Consider the following 18,283-nt stretch of genomic DNA (forward strand, 5'->3'; position numbering starts at 1 on the left):
ATAGGTCATCTGTTTGAGGTCAGTAATCCTCTTGGTATGGTACTGTTGTGGTCTTTCAAGCTGTTGCAGATGTCTTGTAAGGTACATCCAAAATGGGGTGTTGTATCCTTTAATGGGTCTAATACGTCATGAGTAGAGAGGCACAATGGCCTCCTTTATTCTGGATGCAAACCCATTTGAGATTAGGGGGGGCCACGTAGAAGGATATTCTAACCACCTTGGCATTATGGTTATCCAAGGAGAGAATGCTATTTACTTGGGTTCCCAGATCCCTTATTACCTTTTCTGTATGTAGGGAACTAGCACCTATGTGGTAGTCCACGGGTAATTAGTTTTATCCAAAGGGGATGACTATGCACTTTTTGGCATTCAGCTTGAGGCCATGATATTGACACCAGGTATCCATCTCATTGCGACCCTTTTGGAGGGTATCTGTATCAGCTAGGGAAAGAATTATGGCCCCTAGTTTGCAGTCATCTGCAAACCTTTTCAGCCAAAGTCCTCCTGTGCTTGCCTGTATCTCAGAGAAGTATATACCGAACATGAGGGGTCCTAGGACTGAGCCCTGGGGGACGCCACTTGTAACTGGTTTACAGTCAGACCTAGGGTATGCAACTTCCACTGTGTGGGTTCTGTCTGTAAGCCACTTTGCAAACCATCCCGTGATGTAGGGTTTAATGTTCAGGTGGATGTGTATGTCGATAATACCAGAATTGCGAATGATGTTGAAAGCCTTTGAGAGATCAAGGTAGGCTATGCGGACCAGCTTACCCTCATTGAATGCCTTGGTAACTGTCTCAAAGAAGTCCACCAGGTTTAGGAGGCATGGTCTGCCCTTAATAAAGCCAAACTGGGTGGAGTCAAAGGTTCGGAAGTACCCAATGTCTCTGTGAATGAGATCCATGATGATATGCTCCATAGCCTTGCAAACCAGGCTAGTCTGGCTTATAGGGCAATAGGTCCCATGGTCCATTGTGGCGCCACCTTTGTGGAGTGGGATAACTGTTGCTGTGCACCATTCAGGGGGCACAAAGCCAGATGCAAGACTATTACTGAACATGGTGTGTAAGTGGGGAGCCAGTTCATTCTGAAGTTTGTGCAAAATGCAGCCTGGGATGTTGTCCGGTCCCATGGATGCTGTGATATTGGCTTTAGAGTGCAGCGTTTATCTGCATAGTTGTGATTACACAGACTCTGCATTCTTCCTGTATAGATATGGGCCCTTTAGGGGGTGAGAGGGGGGAAAGGTAGCACTGAACCTATCTGCCAGGATGTTGGCAATATCAGCTGGTTCTGTAATGTTCGTGCCTTTGTGCTGTAACTCAGAGCAGATCTGGGTGTTGCCATCGAGATATTTGACATAGCTATAGAATGTTTTGTGGTTGTTCTTGGAATTAGTGGTGGTTTTGTTGTCGTAGCTAGCTTTGGAAGATCTTATAAGGGATCTCAGCTTCTTACTGAGGCTGACCAGGGAGCTCCTCCACTCATGGGATTGTACACTCTTTTGCAACAGTTTCTTCTTTCTGTTGTACAGTTTGTTTATGGCAGGGGACCACCAGATTGGCTTCCTTATTTTGGAGGATAGTGTCTTGGCTCTGTTTAGGATAGCATGATCCATGTAATCGTGTAAGTGCTTATAGAGTGCATTTGTGTAGGATTCAGCAGTTGTAACTGTATTGTCCATCTGCATCGGTGTCATGAAGTTCACCACTTCTGTCTTAAGAAGCATGAATTTGGCTTTGTAGAAATATTATACTGTGGTTTCCTTAATGGGGAGTGTTGGCGCGATGTGGATATCAAGGGTGTTTAGCTTATGGTCGTATTGGACCAACGAGGAGTTGACTTCAGTTGTGGAACACCAGTTACTCATGTTGGTAATGCCTAGGTCTAGGATATTGTTGCCCCTGGTGGGGGTGTGGATAAGTTGATCCAGGGCATTGGAGTTTATGAATTCCAGAAAGTGTTGAGCTAATGAGTTGCTACACGAGTAGTTATTCCAGTTAATGGTGGGGTAGTTGAAGTCGCCCATTAGTAGGGTGTTTGGTTGAACCTTAATAATTTCTAGTACATCAAGAAAAGAGGAGTGGGAGTCTTGGGGCATGGTGGGTGATCTGTAGCAAGCTACAATTTGGATTGCAGTTTAGCCCAGAGGTAGTTGCACTTGGATAACCTCAGATGCATTGTGCTAAGCAACTAGCCGGGAGGGGTGGATATCCTTAATGAATATGGACACACTCCACCTTGGGTGTTTCGGTCCAGGTTACATGACCGAAAAGTGTGGTATGAGTTATAGCCTGGTGGTGCAGGGGTGCTCTCTGGAGTCTTGAACCAGGTCTCAGTCACTGCACAGATAGCGATGTTCTCCATTACAAGGAGTGCCTTGAGTGAGTGCATTTTGAGATTTAGACTTCCAGCATTGAGTAGCATTACCTTCAGTTTGTGCTTGCCTGTTCCTGTTATGGTGGTGAATATGTTATTTGAACCTTGCCTAATGAAGGCACTATAGGGGCAGCAAGAGCCTTATCCAGTATCCAGAATCCCAGGGGCGACAGGTGCAGGCCATCTGTGGTAAAGCATCGTGGTCTGTTGACCATGTCATCCCAAGCAGACAGATACTGGATCCCCTTAGAATGACACCAGAAGCTTAGCCAATTGTTGAAGTCAATCATTTTGTCCTCGTACTGCGGTATCTTTCTGGGCGACGACAGAATGCTACTCAGGGCTAGGGTTATACCTGCCTGGGCTACAAGATTGGAGAGCTCTTCCATGTCTCTTTTCATGTAGTCCAGGGAGGTACATCTCAGGTCATTCACACCAACATGCACAATGACAGAGTCATATTTGTACTTGTTGTGGAGTGACCAGAGTGCGTGGGTTATGTGGCAGATCCTGGTACCCAACAGGCAACTGACAGTAACCTTCTCCTTGTTTAGCCTGGTGAGTGGGACATCAGTGTGCCTGACTATAGAGTCAGCTATGACTAGTGTGTTGGGTACATTGTTTTGCCTTATTGGCTGTGGTTGAGTGGCACACTGAGTCTGTGGGCTATGTGTCACTGGCATTCTGTTGGGGGATGGAGGCTGCTTGTGTTTCTGCTTTGGAGGTCTCTGTTGCTTAGAGAGGTTATTATTGAGAGCCTCAGCGAATGTTTTTGTGTTACTATGTGTGGATTATGGTGGTGTAGATTTAGTGAGACTATGTGATGAGTGTGGTGTAGTGAAAATGTTTACTTTCTCCACATGGCTGTCAAGTTCAGTATTGGCTAGAGAGAGCTTTACCTCCAGTTTGGCTAGATAAGTGCATCTCTCACAGGTTGTAGTGTTGGGTGGTAGATGGAGAGGGTTGTCTGTGTACATGAGGCAATTTCTACATTGCCTCAAGATGCCCAGATTCATCAGAGAGACAGGAGATAACACTGGGGGCTGACCCTTGGACATGCCTGAATATAAAGCTATTTTCCCCTAGATAAGTGAGGAAAGTGAGTACAAGAGCTGTTTTACTCTAAGCAAGTGAGAAAAGTACGTACAAAAACTGTTTACCTCTAGGTAATGAGGAAGATTGAGTGCTATAGTAATTAGTCGCTTACGTAGTGCTTACAACTGCTGAGCATGAATAAGCAATCCAGATAGGGTCTTGGATAACATAAACACACTGACCCCCCAACAGGTACACAATCATATATCCATGTACACTACAGAGCCCCTGTAACCACAACTATGCAGGTACAAGCTGCTATCAGGCTGCATGGGACCTGTCCACATCCCAGGTTGTATCATACACATATGGCAAAACAAGTTGCTCTCCACATACACATCAAGTAAAACATAGCTTCATGTTAGACTGTGTACATACTGAATGGTGCACACCAACAGGTATCACAACCCACAAAGGGGGAGACACCACTGATAATGGGAAGTACTGCACTACTACCCTGCTGAGTCTGGTCTGAAAGGCCATGAACCTTAATCAACTTATTTGATGTCAGCAGTACAGATGTAGATGACAGTAAGGTTGATTTCACACTGCATATCATAACCTTGCCAGGTCATAGGACATCATCACCCATACTGTGTTCCACCTACACTCAGTATACTAGATGTACATTCCTATGCCACAGGAGTGTTTTGCAATGGGACTGCTAGCAGACCCACCACTACAGAAGGTGTCTGAATAATACATGCACATAACACCAGTGCCAGCTACAATAAAACAGGATTAATTCATTGTACTCCCCCTCACTGTAGTCTATACCACACAGAATAACAGAAGGCATCTGCCTATTGAAGTATGCAAAATGACTATGACCTAGGAGCAATAGCTGACTCAGAGTGTTGTGGACAACATAGAGAAGGGGCTTTGTGGGTGAGGTGTGTGACATATGGCCACAATCCGACAGCTACATATTGCATTGTCACCCCTATGTTAATAACCCTGTACACATGAACTACCACCTAGGCAGCGGTCAACATAATCGACACTGTGTGTAAGGGATACAGCTGGGCAGTTGGCTTTCCTGTGATAGTTACATCACCACACCTGTCAGGTAGTCGTATGTGGCAACCCTAATTATGACAGGGTGTCATCCATGAATATAGAGATCATTGCACATCCATACTCAACACTCAAGTGACCCATATCAGATCACATATTTCCTTTAAGGGGTATTGGCCATGTTCATATGCCCTACAACAGCCTTCCCAATCCCCTCTATTATGTAGCATGATGCCCATCCTGAATAAAGCCATGCCCAACCCAGTGATGTTGGACATGCTACACGTACACATCCTGATCTCAAACACATACTTCATGGACATCCACCTTCCTAGTACAAGGATCACCACATGATGGACAGATCCTTGTCCCATACACTTTACATACTCCTGCCATACTATGCATCCCTGTCCAGCAAAGCTGCACATTGCCCCCCTCTCAGACATGGTGTGAAGACTGCATGGTAAATGTATCATTAACCCTGTGGATCAGTTATGTGGCACTGCCTCACCTGGCCCCAGAAACCCGCCTGTCAGCTACAGCTAGGTAACCTTTCATCCTAGATTCATACATGGCCCAGGGCATATAGCCTACTAGTTGACTTTGACCGTACATGTTATAGTTGATATCCATCTCTGCAAATACCTTTTGGCTAGCCAGTGTCACTTGTACCACATGTGCAACATAGGTGATACATGGCAGGATGTTGAACTGCTGTACAGTGCCATGTAGATGTATATGGCAAAACACATACATGTAAAACCTTCCGTGAGCAAGTCTGCAGGGTCACAGGTTATGTCCGTTAAGGCAGTGTAAGTCTTTATATGTGACATATACACAGCATCAAGGTCGACTGCATTAATGTGGACACATCCAGGTATATGCTGATAGGTAAGAACACCGGTACAGGCAAACAGACATGCCCACATCAAGACAACATCCACATGGAGTATGAGCAATGTAATCAGGTGGTACACATATATGGTGATAATATCCAATCACCATTGAATGTCAAATGTGTGTGACACAAACATGTCAGTGGTGTCAGTGTCATGTAGATTTGCAAACACAACTATTTAATCGTAATAAATGTGATGCACATGTATGTTCAGCTGTAGCTCTGTACGTCTCTGTGAGTTACTGTGACCTGTCTCCATCATTATGTCCTCCAGGTATTCCGTGTGCAAGGCTACCACCTTATAACCACTTGGAGGATGAGGCCCTCATCCCATACCTACATGATAATTATGATGTCTTGTTCAGCCATGTGCCACAGGATGTACAGCAGCGGGACGCCCTGTGGCAGGAACTTTGCAGGAGGGTTAATGATGTGGGTGGCCACAACCGCACATACCTGCAGGTGCGCAGACACTGTATAGACCTCATTAGATGTGCAAAACAGCATACAAATGCAATCGCCAGGGAACAAGGTGCAACAGGTGGTGGGCAACCAACCCAGCCCCCACTCACACATACCAAGGAGCTACTGGCCAACCTGGGGACACCTGCAGAACAACATCCACAAGCCTTAGCCGATATCCTGGAGGGGGTTGTCTCTCACCCACCGAGCGTGGAGTTGCCTGGTAAGTCACTACTGCACCTATAACAACTATATTCCATATAGTTACATGCGTCACTGTACAATATGTAATGTAACATCATATGCAAGGCATGTATACACACATGCCGCCTACTATACTATGCTACTCTGTGTATGCACACATGTGCATACTCCATACTATAGTCTATTGTACTGGCGTATGTGTTAACATGATCATACTGCTGTGTCACTCCTATTTAGGTACCTCTGTCGTTCCGCTGTGACAGCAGCCCATTGCAGGTGAGACTGTTATTATTTATCAGGCATGTTAATGCACAGATCAATCTGCCATGTGGCCATTTACCACATGTACACATAATGTATGGTCCTGTCACAATATACAGGTCAGACCTGCAATGCATCACAATGGCTACCCATTTGCAATACTTGCAAACTATGTGAAACACCGACATGAAACCTCACAAGCTGTCATTGCCAGTTGTGTGGACAGCTGTGCATACAATGGTGGAGGTGCTGTTCACTGCAGGGACATGTACTACAGATCAAAACTACACATGTGGGGAATACAAACAGTACTACACAGTGAGTTGGAGTATGGCCAGCCCACAGGATTCACCAGTGTGGATCATACCCCTGCTATGAATGTCACACAATGTGATGTGCTATCTGACATGTCCATGACATCTAGTGGGCTGGCTGCAACACTGCCTAACTATCCTGAAAAACATATCCAACAAACAAACATACCACCCTTTGTCTGCATAACCCTGTCATCAGTGGAGCATATGACATCTATGGGTGTATGTCATATGGGACAACAAAGACATGTGAAATAGACACCAGTCACAACCATTTGGACAACACATGTACACACGGGCCATGGAGGATGGCCAGAGACATGAAGCAACACACACAGTAGACGTGATGTGCTTGTGTGTACACCCTGTCGTACATTGGCTCCACATGGTCCAACTATGGCCTTTGTCTAATGGTTATATTGCACATGTGGAACACTAGACATCCTACAGGCCTGTGCACATCTTGTGTAGGCGTGACATCAATCCACCACATAAGATGTGTTGAACATCTTGAGTGTGTCATGACATGACAGCAGCCACCTGTACAGTATCCACATACATACACAGACAACCACATCAGCCCAGAAATGCAGTACATTCCCATTGCTGGTGTCGGACATCAATGTCATTCTTGCTCCTCATGTGTGTGTGTGTGTGTGTGTGTGTGTGTGTGTGTGTGTGTGTGTGTGTGGTACACAGATGTCATGTGGGACATGGTGTACCGACGAGTTTGCCATGTCTGGCCATAGCTGCCAGGCAACAGCAATATGGTTGCAGATGTGCAGGGGTGTTATCCGTATACCCTTCAGTGACCTGTGTCACACATTCCACATCATGGCTTAGTGTGTATACACCTCAGTGACATGGGTCACATTCCACAGTATATATGTATTGTATCTGAACACAGTCATGGCTATGAACTGTGTCTGTAACTCACACTGTATAGCAATAGAGATGCCTCATGATTCCCTACAATGGCCATGCACATCAGCTAAATGTGCAATATATCTGTAGGGCGGACAGACAACAATGCATTGGGACACCATTACCCCAATGTATATTAGACAGGACACCATTGTGTTAAAAATGTATGCATGTCATTGCACACATCAGCAGATCACATGTCATACTACATGTGATTGTCAAGGTCATATGCCACACATCAGGTAGGTGTACTGTTAACCTGTGCTGGTCTACATGGTGTAACACAGGGATGTATGCTAACTACTACTATGATTGTGTAATTTGCATGCCTTCTGCTATGACACATGCATGCTGTTGTGTGCAACCCAGGGATGTATGATAACTACCACTATTATTGTCTGAGCTGCATGCCGTCTGCCGTATCACATGCATGTTGCATGCCTTCTGTCATATCACATGGATGTTGAGTGCCATAGCATGTGTCTGTGTGTCTGTCTGTGTGTGTGTCTGTGTGTGTCTGTGTGTGTGTCTACTGTATAGATTGTAATGTACAGTTCTTGTCTGCCCCTCACAGGTGATGTAGGTGCGTTCCCCTCCTGCGGTCCATCTGATGTTAGTGTCCCCACAGACTCTAACAGTGATGATGAACGTATGATTGAGGCACAGACAGGGTTGTCAGGGGCTGAATCTGTGCCATTGGTTCCCATTCCACCTATATCTCCTTCATCCCCACACACAGTTCTCATGCCTACACATACCTCATCACCAGTGGCCATAGAGGAAGGACAGTTGGCGTGTGGTAGCTTGGAACAGGAAAGTGTGGAGGTTATGGAAGGTGTGCCTGCACACCATGGTGTTAGACAACTGACTGGTGATGCCCCACACAGGCATGTGGCCAGTGCTGCTCATAGGAGGACCTCTGGCCAACATGCCCTTGCAAGACAGAAAGCAGCAGCTGGTATCACCAGACTCATGTTTCAGGCTGTAACGGAGGCACAGGCATGTGATGAACAGCACAACAGAGAAGATCAGAGGCTCCAGAGGGCTGCTGTCAGTTATTTAAACAAAAAATCCAGGCAATGGTAAATTCTCAACAGCAGATTGCTGAAGCTTTGGATAGATGATTGGGTGACATGGTTGGAGTCCTTGACCGTGGCATGACAATCTGCAAGCATGAGCTGTCTGTGTTGGAACATCTGGTAGGAGTGAGGCATTGGGCACATGGACGTAGGCCTGCTACATCACCTGTTTCAGGTCTACGTGAATGACCTACCTCACTTGCCCGCTCCCATAGTGGTGGTAGCAGCAGCAGTGCAGCTGGTGCTGTGCTGTCCACACCACAACACAGCAGGCCACATGTATGTGGCCCTGGATGGTCCCAACAGGGACATGGTTCCAGTGGACATGTGTCATCAGACAGTACCCAATCTGTACCTTTGCCTGATAGTGCCCGTGCAACCCCTAGCAGGCACAGGTCACGTGGCCATGGCCAGACACCGTGTACTCTAAAACCTGGCCTGTACAGTCCGCAGCTGTCACTAATACCCCTGTGTAGGCCAGACACATGCCAGAACTGTGTGCATACATACACGCACACACCGGAAACATATGTAGGGCACCGCAACATGCACATGCATAACATCCACACACTCCCAATTAGATCAAAGGCCCTAACCCTCACACATGATGTCATCTAATGATGCAGCCAAGGCATCTGGCAAACATTATCACCCTGTGCATATGATGATGCCTGTGCCGCATTCCTGTCATCCACTCATCCACATCATTGGTGCAGAGACATGCTCATATGGTCTGATGCACAGGGTGAACAGACTAGTAAGATGAGTGTAGATTACAATTGTTGTGTACTGTTGAGAGGCAGCAGACATGCCATGTAGTACAGGTTTACAATGCATTTTGTTAACAGTATGTGTCTTGTGTAACAACAGTAACTGCATGTTGGTCATGATGTTCTGCTTTCCTCCTTCAGGTCTAATTGCATGTGCTGGTGGATGTCAGTGTTTGCAGTTAGTGTCCCATATGTAAATGTGGACTACTCACAGGTATGTATGAAAATACCAGCATGCACCTTGTAGCTTCCACATCACAGTTAGAAAGTCCCACATTCCAAACACATATACTGATCCAAGAGCATGATAGCTGTGTATGAAGTTACCTTGGTTACAGACGTGACATCCATACTGGGTGACATCAAAGGTACAGTTACATGGTGTGGGGAGGTAAGTGAGTGGTCTAGCTGATGACATGGGTAGAGGCCAGTGGAAAGTGTGATGCCTCATTGGGAAGCAGTAATACATGTTCCCATGACAGGATGCCAACACACAACTGCACCCACACACTCGGATATTCACACACATGTATTCAGAGACACAGTAACACACCCAAACACTCACGGATTCACTGACACAGTAACACACACTCACACACACAGTTGCTAGTGTTGATGTGAGGACCCCTACCTATGTGCAAATCATCATTACAGCAATGTGCACCTACATTATGCACCACAGAGATTACACAAGTACAGGTAGTCAGTGTGGCCTAAGATCGGGGACATCAACACGGATAGTAGATTGCAATGCCTGGATGAGGGGAGGGGTCCTATCAGTTCACTATGCTAACATGCATCCTCACTCCATGGACCAGACAGCCATACATACACACACACACACACACACACACACACACACACACACACACACACACACACACACACACACACACACACACACACACACACACACACACACACACACACACACACACACACACACACACACACACACACACACACACACACACACACACACACACACACACACACACACACACACACATATGCATACACACACACTGTGGCATTCACTATTGAATACACCTATGTCATGCACATTTAGATACCGCACATGTGTGAGATACACACCCCTGCCTATGTCCTGCTTTCTACATTGCAGTCTGTACAGATGTCTACAACAGTGTACAGGAGAGTGAGTAACAATTGAGATGTATTCCCCACCATACGTTACATATATGGACACACATGCAACCACACATGCCAGTACTGTGAATCCAACACCTGCCTATCTCATGATATGTATGACAGACGTACAGCAGTATTGCACGCATTACAAAGTGTACTGATGCTTCCTTTGGCAACTGTGCTGATATATGCACATGGGAGGTCTTAACTGTTACAAGGTGTCAAGTGATTTACCTTCGGTGTCACCCTGACCGCTGTCTATGTTGTGTGTGTTCCCCTTCAATTAACAAAACCATAACTTAGCGGTAACACAGGTTATTGTAGGACCGCTTGTGACACACCTGTGGGCTATCCTCAGCAAACATCCATCTGAAAAGATGCCCCACAACTTAGTTATGTCCACACATCTGTCCATACCTGAGGTACATTTTTCCGTACTTTCAGCATATCACCATATACAGTTGGCAATGCTGAAGCGGCATTGCAACTGCATGATGTACTAAGACACACGTCACCTACATACATCAGCAACTGCACACGCATGGTATCTGAATGCACACCACTACATGTACATGTGTGTAGGTCCTACAATCCTGTCATTTAGGCATGTTTGTAGGAATTGCAATTGGTGGACATGTGTAATGACATACATGACACATGAACTGTTATATGATATGATATGATAGGTGTAAAGGGTGACCAGTACAGCGGGAATGTTACCTCTGTCAACATTGATATCACACCTTATGTACTGTTAGCATTCAGCAGCCATGGACCTACATTCCATGTGCATGTGTGTAATGGTTGTAGCCACCTGTCTGCACAAAGGGCAACCCTAGCTATGCTATTTACATATATGTTGCATGTGCGTGGCATGTACATATCCGGGGCAGGTACATGTATGTCATATCCAAACATGAGGGTGTTTACTGGTGTACAGCAACAGTCATCTGTTAATGCTGTAAATAACCGAGAGTCCCTGGTATGTGCACAGCTGACCTGGTTACCGACAGTGGTGTCATTGCATTGCATAACACATGATGCAACTGTGTCAGTACATGGGTACTCTGCACAGTTGATGTAGAGCTTGGTACAGTCCACTGCTCAAGGGTCACATGGTGGTATACTATTGTATGTCCTACCACATATATGGATGTGTGCTGGTGGTCCGAGGGCATGGTGGTGTCTGAGGGTTACATCCTAGACTGTGTCCTGCACCTGACTCATCTGTGATGCGTTTTGTGGGAGTACTGGTCAGTACATGTGAGTGGCCTTTATGTATGTGGGGACACCACCACCTGGACCGGTCTGTACCTGTGTTATGGCCCACATGTCTGGTTCTGAGGTATATGGTGGTAGTGCTATTGTGCACTACAGAGCCTTCAGCCAGGTGTTCTTCACTGCACAGATGTCAGTATTCCCCATTGCTGGACCTACAGTAAGCAGCTGTGATTATGGATGCTACACATCTAGCACTGATTAGAATAAGCATACAATGCAGTTGTCCTCTAGGTGTCAGGGTGTTATCCTGTCTTTAGGACATTTGCCTTGGAATGGCACTATATGGGCGAATGCGACCTAGGTATTATCCCCACTCCCTTGAATCCTGGATGCATGTGATATGTTGCAAAGGCCTGTCTACTTTCAGTCATGTCATCCCAGAATGACAAACACTGGACAATATCATAATTACAGCAGGACATTGGCTCATTGTGTTGGTCAAGCAGTCACCACTCTTAGCAAAACATCACTGTGAGTTATAGTATTGTGCTTGGTATAGAATGGTACATTTAAGGTGATGGACAGCAGCAGATGTGATGTATAAGACCGGTGTCAGATATATGTAGTGCACCATTCCTGCTAACAGTGCAACTACTAACACCGGAGTCCAATACAATGTTTTCTTTACGTCTAACTGTAATAGCATGCCCACTGTAGCCTTCGGTGTTTAGAATCAGAGTGCATCCCAAACAGCTCTGTGCCACTAAGTGTATGAGCATGCCCAGTATAAACTTGTGTAGATGGACACATAGTGCATTCCGAACAGCCCTGTGCTACTAAGTGTGTGAGCATGCCCAGTGACACCTTGTGTCAGTTATGTGCCTCTATGAATAATAGCATGCCCACTGTGGCCTTCAGTGTTTAGAATCAGAGTGCATCCCAAACAGCCCTGTGCTACTAAGTGTATGAGCATGCCCAGTATAAACTTGTGTAGATGGACACATAGTGCATTCCGAACAGCCCTGTGCTACTAAGTGTGTGAGCATGCCCAGTGACACCTTGTGTCAGTTATGTACCTCTATGAGTATGGGCATGGCCATTGTAACCCTGTATAGTGATAGTAGTCGTCCATTCCACAGATGGGCATACTCTAGTTCAGGATGGATTCCTACTTTAAACACACAGATTCACAGGTATGTACATCTTAACTGCAAGCATCCCTGTTGATGTCCGCATTCCTAGAAGGTCGTAATGACAGCTTTGAAATGTGTAGTCTCTGTGGCGTGACTCGTAACTATGTAGTATTGTAATAGTGATCTGTGGATAGGTAGGTGTTCTGTTCCCACTACTGGCGTGTGTGTGCGTTTCTGTCTGCCTGAGGACAGAATAATGCTTTTAGATTGCTCACACTTCATACAATTCCTATACCCACCTTTGGCGAGGCTGATGACATCACCCACCTAGAAATACACCTCTGGGAGTGCTGTGACCCAGTAATCTTGGTAGCGCATTCTATAACTGCGTAATGTTGCAGTGTGATAAAGTAGTTAGGTCGGTGTTCTAATCCCAGACTTGCCAAGTGTGTGTGTGTGTATGTCTTCCTCTGCCTGAGGACTGAATAATGCTTTTAGACTGCTCACACTCCATACAGTTCCTATACCCACCTTTGGCAAGGCTGATGATGTCACCCACCTAGAAATACACCTCTGGGAGTTCTGTGACCCAGTAATCTCAGTAGCGTGTTCTGCAACTGCATAATGCTGATAAAATAGTTAGGTCAGTGTTCTAATCCTAGACTTGCCAACTGTGTGTGTGTCTGCCTGCGAGAGACAAGTACAGTGCTTTGTAGAGTATGCACACTCTGTACAAATCACATGACCACCTTTGTCAATCCTGCTGTTGGCATCCACCTAGGAATACACCTGTAGGTGTGCTATAACCCAGTATTCGCCATAGCATGTGCCCTAAAAGCGTATTGTTGCAGTGTGATATGGTAGGTAGGGGGTTGTATACAGGACATGGCAAGTGTGTGTGTTTGGCTGTCAGATCTCTGTAGAGGTGGCTGTGAGTGTCTAACTACTGGACATGTTAGGAAGTGGATTTTGTAGTTTTCCTATATGGTGTCCATCTTATGACACATTGGCCACCTCATGAGGAGTACAGCTGTCAGTCAGCCACAGGACTGTGTTGGCAAGCCATACCCCTACATCTGGCAAAAGGCCTGGTGAACAAAGTATGCAATCCTACTAGTACCCTGTATATGTCCTGCACCCATGTGCCATACACAAACACACTTGCCTAGGATAACCCGCTATGTCGCTAGTACCATGCGCATTGATGACAGATAGTATGCATGGTGTGATTGCAGTGGACTGCAGAGGACATGGCACCCTGTACAGCACTACAATTGGCACATATTTGCAGACAGTGTGCCTTCACTATGCTCCCCATTGGATGCCTGCAGCATATGTAGTGCCATCAAATGTGATTCACAGAGGCCATACAATGCTGTACACATGTGCCCTGTATGGACCAATGCCACTGGCACCGGGGAATAACTGTAGCATACTATCAATGCAGGTGCAGGGTCGACCTGCTCACTATAAGCAGGTTTTGGCACACTGGGTCAGTATTGCCATATTGGGGATAACAGTCTGTGTACACAACATGTGCCTGCCAAACCAGGTACACCTGTACATGTCACTGTACAGTATTGTGGGACATGCACATCCCAGGCAATGTCCATGTGAAGGACTGTCAAACACAGACATGGCATGCATTGAAATGCTAAGGCCATACACATTGGTAACCAGGATGTCAGTACAGATCATGCAGTACCCATCTGTGTGGGATATTGCAGACATTACACCCCTGTACCACACTGCACACCATTGTTGGGTGATGCAATGCCAAGGATTTCCCCTCACCCAGCCTTGTACAGCCATCTTGCACAGCCAACCTCTACACACCCATGAAGCAATGTATACATGCATGTCAGTACTGGCACCTTGTGTCTGCGTGCGGGTTATGATGCTCCCAACCACGGTCACTCCCAGTATAATCCTCGCTGGCATACCAACAGATCTCAAACACTTTCACATGCTCTAGCCCATAGAACCTCCAGATATCCCCTGTGGTGCATGTAGTCCTGTGCATTACTGCAGTGTGGCAAACTAAGTAGTTAGGTTGTGTACTTGTGGCCCTGGCAAAGAGTGTCAATGCGAGTCCATTAGAGAGTGTGGTTGTGGTAACAATGGCATCTGTTCATGTGGACAGCCATGTGTGTTACACCTAATGTATGTCTACTATATCTCTGTTGCAAATGTCTCTCACCTACACACATATATGTTCTTACAGCACAGCAACATGTCAGCTTTGGGGCAAATGTAGTAACTTCATGCACATGTAATAGTAATGACTAGTCAGTCAGGGGTTTGACCCCTGCACTGTTAGGTGTGTGGCAGACGATGCTTAAGGTTTAGTCTCCAAGCCCTTCTCTGGTGTACTTTGCCTGTTCCACCCACACACTCCCTGGTGGATGTGGAGGTGTACACCTGCTCAGCAGCAGCATGTGTATTGTAAGTGATGGACATGATCAGGTGATGGCCTCTGCACCTATTGCAGTCCTTCTCTAGCTGATTGCATGTGGAACAGCTGTGATGGTGTTCCCATAGCCATTTGCATAATAAACACAGTACACTATCTAGGAAAAACATGTTGGTATTTGGTCATGACAGTCACTGTGAGTGGTACCTGGATGTGGTGCTCTGATACAGCATCACAGATGATATCTGGATGTACCTCAAGCATCATACACAGTGGGAAATAGCCTAAATACAGGAGGGTGATGTGCCACACATGACTACCGCATGTAAGTGTAGCTATGCCGCATTGAGACTACTGCCTGTTTAACATGTTGGGTGTGGTAATGGCTATTCTGCATGTTTTAATACAGACATGACAGTACTCTGTTCGTGAGAGACCCCCATCTGTAGGGCCATCTGTGAACTGGTCAGTGTGTGGAACCATTTGTTTCCTGTGCTACACACTGAACATACATCTGTGCACAGCAGGAGCATAGTGTGAGGATTGTAGATAGTACATGATGATAAGGGATGTGTTACTGCCATCACATCCCTGACTGGACATATGTCACATGAAACAGTGGTATGACAGACACTGCCTGGGGTTCCCATTGACAAGCCTATAATGGGCAACTGTTTATAGCTGCGGTCACATGTCTACTACACATTGTACAGATGTCACCAGTATATATGCATGTGTTGTGCTCCCTCTGCAAATGTATACCATCTGTTGTGTTGGGTTGATGGTGATATCTATGCATACTGTTGTAGGTAATCCTGTATGCTATTGTCTATCACTAAGCCATATGTGGGTTTAAACTGCAACACCATAGGCTGTATGGGTTGGGAAGTCCCAGCAAAACCTCCTGTCCCACTTCAGCTGACCATGGCACCAGGCACCAGCACATCTGGGGCCCAGCCTTGGACCTCAACCTGTGTTGGCTCTGCACCAACTTCTGGTGGTACCACCACTGAGGATGGGGCATGTCCCCCCCTGGGAGCAGGGCCAGACAGGTATATGTCTGCTGATGTGCGGTCCCGGACGTGTTGCGTTTGGGGCTCACTAAGGGGTTCCGAAGCCAGATACACAAGCTCAAGGGTGGAGTGTCACATTTACAGGTTGATGCTGCCCCTCCTGGACAGCCCCCAGCACTGCCTCATTTGCAGCTGTTTTGGTGCAGTGGCAGCTGCCCATGGCTGGGGACCTCTGTCCCACTGTTCCCATGGGCTTGTGAATGCTGAACACCCACCCCCATCCGAGGTGTATCCCCCCACATGTGTCATATACCAACCCTGTATGCTGTTTTGTCGGTGATCCTACCCTACCTATCCTACACGGCCATACCTACTCTCCTTCCCCCACATCTGACCCTCACCCTATGGAAACATAAGACCAATCGGCTCCTAGGACAACATCTGCCCTATACTTAGCTGTCCATTTCACACACGTGTCCACTGGACACATGTAACCCTTGTAATATGCATCACAACATACTCCTGTTATCCTCACCCCTGTCCCTCAGGCGCACGATCCTGGTATGCACATCACTCCTAAATGGTCCAGGTACACGTGATGAGGACAGCCCCATTGTACACACAACACTACACGTCCCTCTATGTTACCCCATTTACCTTTATCATGATGATGATGTTGCACACAGCACCTTGTAAGAGTACTGTTCACACATAATGATTGGACAGGTACTGTTGTGTTAATGTACATTACATGCACAGAGTGATGTATACGGCCAATGTACAACTGTTTGCGTGTATGATTGACACATGTTTGTCTGAGGGAGTCTTGAGATTACATAGGACAATACCACTACATAATACAGGCGTCGCTGGTGTTTCCCATTTCATTCATTTTTAATGCTTTGTTGCCACATGGTATGTTCCTGATATATCCCTATATATGTATGTACCTTTATGCTGGACATAAATACAAACATATACATCTACATGATGGGATACATTCCTATACTGTTGAATGACTGAGCTGTATGATATGGTTGTGGTACTCTCCGTTGTCTGTATATCTGCCATGGCGTATTGGTATCACATTAGCTGTGTGTGCAGGGTCCTGGTTCTGAGCCTTGCAGAGGCCATTTATTTGGTTGCAGGGCAGAACAAGACCATTGGATATGGAGGGAGTAAGGCACATTAAAGCAGTTGTGAGCAGGTGTGCGTGGGTTTGCGCGGCGTTAAGCAATGCTAACATATGGTTACAGCTTCTTACACTCGGTTAGCCTCTACATTGCTTTACCAGTGCAATACTTGCATACTGGTAGCCAAACAGGCTTACACCCGCTCGCTCCCGCACTTGCAAATGCACTGACATTGGTGCTTGCATCTGACACTCACACCCCTGGGTGGGAGCAAGGACCACAATATTACAAGTTGTGATGCCTATTACATCGGATTACATGCCTACAGTATCGGGAATGGCTGCCCATTAGGCGACGGCATGCCATTCAACTGTAAGGAATCGGCGGCCTGTCCAGTGATTTATTCATATTATTTGTGTGTTCCTCTTACAATCTGCACCCATCTGGCTGATACATGGGAACCGAGACTCTTCAATACAGACAAGTAATTGGGATTTGGGACCCACATCCATCGGCCGAGTCATGCTACCGCATACCTATTATAGGGCTGCCACATTTTCAATTGCCCAACGTGGGACTTTTATGTAGAAATGTCAGATTTTGCAGGGCAAAACATACCCACAGCCAGTACAAAGGAAAGAACTTTACTGTTTTGCCTAAATAAAAGCTTATTCTTGTTGCATTTTAGTTGCTTATTCTGTTTCTTATAACATTTAGGTGTTTCAGAAACAGAATAACTGTTTTATGCAACTATTATATTAAATATAGGAAATATCACAGGACATTTGCCATTTTTTCAATTTTTATGCAGGACA

This window comes from Protopterus annectens, chromosome 1.part1 (genome assembly GCF_019279795.1).
Source record: "Protopterus annectens isolate FY-2018-M chromosome 1.part1, PAN1.0, whole genome shotgun sequence".
Classification (NCBI taxonomy): Eukaryota; Metazoa; Chordata; order Ceratodontiformes; family Protopteridae; genus Protopterus; species Protopterus annectens.